This window comes from Drosophila subobscura, chromosome E, assembly GCF_008121235.1.
Source record: "Drosophila subobscura isolate 14011-0131.10 chromosome E, UCBerk_Dsub_1.0, whole genome shotgun sequence".
NCBI classification, from domain to species: Eukaryota; Metazoa; Arthropoda; class Insecta; order Diptera; family Drosophilidae; genus Drosophila; species Drosophila subobscura.
The window spans coordinates 667,388-675,433 of NC_048531.1; positions in this window are offsets into that span (position 1 = coordinate 667,388).

Sequence of the window (8,046 nt, forward strand, 5' to 3'; positions counted from 1 at the left end):
CTACTAATAGGCTGCGATGCCAACGCTCATCACACCCAATGGGGGAGCTCGGATACAAATGTAAGGGGTGAGTCACTTTTTAGCTTCATCCTTAACTCCAACCTATTTATTGGAAATCGGGGTAATGACCCCACTTTCATTATAAAAAACCGCCAAGAGGTTATTGACCTCACTCTGTTATCTCACAAACTGTTAGACACTTTGAAAAGTTGGAGAGTCCTAGAGGACCACTCCTTCTCCGACCACAGGTACATCGAGACAATCCTATCGCTCGAAAGCACCATACCCACTAGCTATGTAAACCCAAGAAAAACCAACTGGGATACGTATAGCGCAAAAATGGAGGAATTACTCCCCCCCCCCCTAGCCACAAAATGCCCGGATACACAAGACGATCTTAATCGTCTTGTGGACAATTTCACGGAAGCTTGCAATAAGGCCTTCATGGTCGCTTGCCCCTCGACCAAACCAAGAGGGAAAAAGAAACCCCCCTGGTGGTCTAAACATATAGATACCCTCCGAAAAGACTGCAGGACTCTCTTTAACAGAGCCAAAAGCAGCAGCGAGGTAGCGCACTGGGAAAATTACAAAAAAAGTAAGCTAGCCCTATACAAAAGAAACAAGGAGAGCAAAAAGGGCCTCTTGGCATAAATTTTGCTCCGAAATTGAGGACACGTCAGAAGCCGCAAGGCTACGCAAGGTCCTGTCAAAAACATCCCCCTCGGTGGGATATCTCAAGAGAACTGATAGTACGTGGACAAACTCTAGCGAGGACTCCCTACACATTCTTCTCGAAACTCACTTTCCTGGGTGTACGACCATCGAGCCGGCAGACACCCCAAGTGAAGGCCCGGAAACCTCGATGGGGCACATCCTCACAAAACGGAATATAAGCTGGGCAGTAAACAGCTTTAAATCCTACAAATCGCCTGGCCCGGACCAAGTCATTCCGGCTCAGCTACAAAAAGCCGGGGACGTGGCCATCAACTGGCTGCAAAGTATCTTCAGGAAGATACTGACAGTGGAAAAAATCCCCGCGCTTGGCTAAAGGCTAAAATAGTCTTTATACCCAAGGCAGGGAAACCCTCACACACAACCCCAAAAGACTTCAGACCAACAAGTCTATCGTCCTTCCTTCTTAAAACCTTTGAAAGACTAGTCGGGCTGCAGCTGAGGACAACCATTAAACCTCAGTGGCTGTCAGGCGCTCAACATGCCTACCGAAAAGGGAATTCCACGGAAACGGCACTCCATGAAGTAATCTCGGCGGTAGAGAAATCTCTTCACGTCAAAGAATACTCCCTAATCGCTTTCCTAGACATTGAGGGAGCTTTTAACAACGTCATACCGGGAGCCATCACAGAGGCACTGACTGACCTGGGGGTGGATCGTCACTTGGTGATGCTCATAGATCAATTGCTCACATGCAGGACAGTGACATCATCAATGGGATCGTCCACTCAGTCAAGGTATGTCAACAGAGGCACCCCGCAAGGCGGTGTCCTGTCTCCCCTTCTATGGAACATAGCCGTCAATAAGATCTTGTGTGACTTGGAAGGGGAGGGCTGCAAGGTGGTAGCATACGCGGACGACGTTGCCATTATCTTCTCGGGAAAATTCCCTCAAACACTCTGCGAACTAATGACCGCAAAGCTCGCACGACGTTCAGAATGGACAAAGTCGCGTGGACTGGGAATTAATCCCTCTAAAACGGAACTTGTGTTGTTTACAACCAAATATAAAATCCCGCCCCTCAACCCCCCAATACTAAACGGATGCAGGCTCTCCTTCAGCGACAGTGCCAGTTACTTAGGGTTGGTAATTGATAAAAAGCTCAGCTGGAACCTAAGCATCAAAGACAGAGTGAAGAAGGCTACGATAGCCCTCTACACTTGCAAGAAGGCCATTGGGCTAAAATGGGGCATGAACCCAAGAATAGTCCAATGGATCTACCTAGCAATAGTTAGACCAATACTGCTCTACGGAGTCACAGTGTGGTGGACTGCCCTATCGAAGGGGACCATCACAAAACAACTAAGCAAGGTGCAGCGAACTGCAGCCCTAAGCATCAGTGGAGCTCTGAGCACAACGCCAACGGATGCGCTAAATGCTATACTTTGCCTGCAGAGCCCTGACCTTGCAGGTAAGGAGCAGGCAGAAATGGCAGCAATCCGTCTCAGAGACTCCGACCAATGGGTGTCACATCGCACCGGCCATGCATCCATCCTAAATGGAAACAACATCGTCCCTGCAAAACGGACTACTGCGTTCCGAGGGAGTATACAGATACCCCTTTGAGACAATCATCCCTCACAGAAACGACTGGCTTGAGGGACCACCTGGTCCAAAGGAAGCCATTCAAATTTTTACTGATGGCTCAAAGCTGGACAACAAGGTCGGAGGAGGAATATACTCCGAACTGCTGAACATAAGCTACTCCTTCAGGCTCCCGGATCACTGCAGTGTCTTCCAAGCGGAGGTCATAGCGATCAAGGAAGCTCTGAGCTGTCTTCAGGAACTAACCCCTGAAGCGACTCACATAAACATCTACAGTGATAGCCAAGCTGCAATCAAATCATTGAATGCGATAACGACAAGCTCGGGCCACCAGGACATTGAAGGCAACTGTATAGCAGATGAGCTGGCCAGAGCTGGAACAACAATCCCCCTTCTCAATGATAAGGAGGATATTCGTATGCCAATGGCCACCTGCAAGCTCAGAATAAAAGAACATTTTAAGAAACTTACAAATGACAAATGGCAAACTGTGCCACTATGTCGCATAACTCGGCAAACATGGCCTAACATCAATAGGAAGCGCACCGATGAGCTCTGCAAACTCAGTAGGAGTAGGTGCAGCTCAGTCATACGCTCCCTTACGGGACACTGGCTAATAGGCACACATGCAAACAGGCTGGGAGCCCCTTATAACGATTTCTGTCGAAGCTGTAGAGATGAGGACGAGGAGGAGACTGTGGAACACCTTTTCTGCTCCTGCCCGTCTCTCAGTAGAAGGAGACTCCAATACTTGGGCGCTCCTTTTCTAAATGACATTTCGGACATGTCTACAATAAGTCCCAGACGGATCGCAGGCTTCATAAGGGCATCCGGATGGGATAATGGATAAAATAGGGTCTCACGGGAGAGAAGGGAGCGAAACATGCGGTATCACAATGGGCCGAAACCGGCCTAAGTGTGTCGGGTCTCTGACAATCCCCGACAGCCGCCTCAACCTAACCTAACCTAACAGTAAGACCAATAAATACCGCCTCTTTTACTGCTTAACCATTGCCTTATTCTTATTATGATTACTTGAAACAAGGAATCCGCTCTTTCAGCTACCACATCCAGGAACTTAACAATTTCTGTGAACCCGAAGCGGCCAGAAAACCCCGGCAGAAGCGACGTCACAAGATATCTCTTACCGCGTAGGAAAATGTTCATCTTACGTGTTAAAAAAAAGCTATTCTACGACGGGTTGTGATGTTAAGCCCCGTAGACACAGGGAGTGCACAAGTTTTCAATTAAATTTTCGCCCATGCTTCGTGACGGCCCGACACCCTACTGCCCGAAGGGTTCATCGATTCAGCAATGGCGGCAAAAACAACGAACGCAGGCAAAAGTTTTGAATCTAGAATCTAAGGCATTTCGCACGTCCTCCTGGACTAGATTTGTTCTTTCCCTCTGTGGGTGCCTGGGGAGTGGTGCTGTTCCTATGTCTCGCAGCAAATCCGGGCATGCGGGTGTTGGCGCGCTCACTTTTCTGATCTTCGTGATGACTACCTCGTGGGCAGTGCCCAAGGATCTACATCTGTTTTGTCGCAGATGCGGCGGAAGTTGTGGCTCTTACTCATCTTGATGGCCAATACTTGCATAATCTCGAAGTCTTGGCGGCCTCACTAGATGAGCACGCCGCCTCGCTCTGAGGAAAGCCCTTCTGAGTTCGCCGAATTCCTGGATCCACCAGTGGCATAGCCTGGTAGCTAAGTTGCCAGCTGTGCGCCGCTCGCATTACCTGAAGGAAGGAGATGGAGAGAAGGATTCAGCGTCCAAGAGGCTACCCCGTCCTGAAAAATGTCATCCGAGTTCCGTCGATTGCCAGCTCAACATCCAGAGACGAGATGGTCTCTCTACTGCCCCATTCTATTGCCCAAGAATAAAAATCCCCTGCTATAACGAAGGATGCTCTCCCACGGGAGTCCGAGGAACCGAGGAATCTCCCAGCTGGGCGGTGCATAGCAGTTGTAAAATGTTACGCCGCTGAGTCTAGCTCGCGCAAAGCCCTCCTTGGATACATCGGTATCCAGGGGTAGAGTCCGAACACCCCAGATCGCGTCCATCATGCACCTGCTCTGTATCCAACCACTGCCTGTTACGGGCTTGTGTGGTTCACATTCCAGGACCACGTTCGACCTCCCCTCCTCCTGTTTCCCATGAATACCTGGGCCGCATCGCCGTGGTTCAGATTAATCTGCATTAACCTCATGTTAGCCGTTTAGCAAGATCCTTGGTAAAGATTGGGCACCTGCCACTGCCTGCGACATGCCTCCAATCCCCATTCCAGCCCTTGCAGAGCATGCACTGGGGGACCTGATCGCAATCCTTTGCCAGGTGATCCTCCTTTCCGCATTTTCGACACAGCCTAGACCGGTCTGTCTTGCTTCTGTACTGTCGTCCTACATATGTACATATGTGTCCGAGCTCCATGCATCGGAAACATTTGGTGACATTGACGCGTTCTCTGAGCCAAATGTTCTGTTAAATTGTAAGAGTCATACATATGTATGCAGATGATGTGCAAATGTTAGTTAGTTGTCCATTGAGTCAAATTTATGAGTGTATAAGTGTACGCAACTGTGATTTGTTAAATGTGAATAACTGTGCGAAGTGTAATGGATTGTCACTTAATCCAGATAAATGTAAATGTTTAGGACACTTTTTGATAAGGCCAATTCAAAATTACAATTTCTAATAAATGCTATTCGATTATAGAACAATTTACCAAAGCGCATTCAAAGTATTAGCTGAGCAACGCAATTTAGGGACAAATTAGAGCAGGGCTCGGCATGGCCCTATCCCTGGGGTGCGGAAAAATGCGCTGCTACTGCGCTGCCCTCACGTACACGCGTACTACAGTGATTCGTACCAATACCAATGTTCCGTTTTGCGTGCGTCTTCACACACAAACTCAAAAACGTCTCGTTAATTGTATGGGTGCCGAGCCCTGAATTAGAGGCATACCTAATAAACTCTTAACAGGCAAATAGGAAGAAAAAAAAATATATGCATACATAAACATATATAGAAATAGTAATGGTAAAATAATAAAATAAAATATTAATAATAATATGTAGTCTTAATTCAAATCTTAAAATAAGTAAATCTTTTGTTGTAAAAAAGTTAAGAAATCATGTGTTGGGAGCTGTCGAGCTTTTTCGGCAACTATTATTTTACGATTATATACAATTTAAAGGGGCGTGGCCGTGAACTACGATTCGGTTTGTTAAAGTGTACAATAATTGAGAGCTCGTTTATAAAGTAACGGGCTCGCTTTGGACATATGTATGTATGTACATACATATGTAGAAATAATTGGACTGCTCAGAGAAATGCCCGGCGATCGACAATATTTTAGAGTCTAAAATTTAGACTGACACAAAAAAAAAGGGCGAAATACCGCAATATAAGCAGTACGAAAGGTGCATGCATATGCGTGCGCTTCTATGCACTGTGAGAGGGAGCAATGAGCGCGACAATAGAATATTAGTATAAGGGATAAACAAGGCGACCTGATCTTAATAATTATGTATTTGCTGTTGCTCCGAACATCATGTAACGCCTTGTGACTAGCGCATTAAGATAAAGTAGACATAGTGTAGCGCTAAGAATAATTATATCAAAATAAATAAACCTTTTTTTAACCACTATTGCCTCTGTCCTCTGCCGGAAGTCGGATGTTCGCTTTCTGGGTCTGACCCAGATATACCCAGTATACCCCGTAGTATATCTGTATCTTAGTGGTTTTTTTTATCATTTTACATTATACATTTTTGCTACATCTCTCATTTACATCCCTTCCCACGCCAATACGCCCTTTAAGCTCGCCCCCCTCCCCAAGAGCACCACACTACAAGAAGCATAGTGTGGAATTAGTGAATGTGCAAAAATAACCAAAGCTGCTGGAAGGGGTGGGGAATAGAAATTGCAATGAATTTTCTCATTCTTTATTCGGAGATCTAATAGATATGACCATCCTTTACGGAACTGTTTTGAAGGGGGCGGGGATAATTTTTTTAAAACACTTGAATCATTGTGATATCACTGCAGTCTGGATGGAAAATTTGGTTGCTCTAGCTCCTATAGTCTGTAAGTTCTAGCCGTCAAACAAGACGTATAGGCGAAATGACAGACAGACAGGCATAGACTCGGGTACTGATGCTGATCAAGAAACATGTACATACATATGTATGTATATTTAATGGGGTCGGTAATGATTTCTTCTGTGCGTTACAAACACCCCCTTTCGACCAAAAATACAATGTACTCTATTTATTATTCGAGAACAGTGTATAATAACAATGTCCAATCGCCAAATGATTTCTGCACGAAAATTCTTGATAAGTCGAGGTCCTGTGTGTGTTTCTTTTTTTGCGGTTCAATTAACATACATAGGCTTTTATATCGAACATAAGACTTTCAGACTGAGGTTATTCGATTCGAACTTTCTGGAAAGGCGTCCAATATTATATACATTTATTTATATATAAAAATAGAAGTTTAGGGCGTAACCCATCAATAAATAAGCGGTAATCCCTGTTCAAATGCGCATATGTTGTACGTTTGGCTGAGCCAAACATTTTTTGTATAACCGTACTCGAAGAGTAAGTAGGGTATATTGTATTTGTGGGGAATAACGGATGTATTTTTTTTTTTTTTTTAGCCGTTTTTTAACTTTTATTTAAGATCTGTCTTTTTGCAGACAATTATTAAATTTCCTCTATTTTGGGTACTTTAACAATCTTATTTCAGTTATCTTTATCGGTTGTTGAGTCCGAAAATCCTTAGCAGGCTGCTGGATATGCTGTTATGTTATTATCATTACTAGCATTTGAACCACTGACGTTTGTTCGGTTCGGTTGTGGCAGCCAGATGAGAGTTTAACGCTCAGCACCATGGCTTGTGCCACGGATGTATGTAACGCACAGAAGGAAACGTTTCCGACCCCATAAAGTACATATGTATATATATTCTTGATCAGCATCAATAGCCACGTCGATAGAGCCATGTCTGTCTTTCCGTCTGTCTCTCCGTCTGTCCGCCCGTCTTGTTAAGCGCCTGGATCTCAGAGACTATAAAAGCTACCGACACCAAGTTTACACTGTTACTCACACTGTAACAAGTGTATTTAAAAAATGAGCCCCGCCCCCACAAAGAGCGAAAATCTCCCACAGCCACTACTTTGAATATAAAAGAAAACTAAAAACGCCATTCCGAGGGGATGGACTATCTATCAGATCAGACCAATATTGGGATCAGATTGTATTATTATATATATAAAGAAATAAATAAATATATAAAATGTTTGTAAATTACACTACTCGATAGGATTTTGCTGATTCGATCCAGACTCATTTTTTCTGAAAGGTAAGTATGGGCACTAAGCAAACTGAGTTGTTTGCTTAGTGGTATGGGGCTTAGAAATGATTTGATAATTGTCTTTTTTTAAGAAAGAATTTTTTTTTAAGAATTACAAAAATTGGAAATTTGTTTTATCGCTTTTTTTCACATAACTTAAGTAAAAAACTTACTACTCTAAAAGTTCTATAAAAAAAAAACATGCCATAGAAAGAAACCATAATTCTTAAAAAAACTGTAAAGGCCTCAGTCTATCAGAAAAAGTCGGTTTGGTTCGAAGCGGGAAAAAAGTTCGATTTTGTCGAGTAGTGTTATCTATTGAGTGGTCGTGTCCTGCGAGCCTTTTTTCAAAGGGCCTTGGTGGGGTAAACATAAAAATTAATGGTGATGGTGTTACCTGTATTCGCTTTT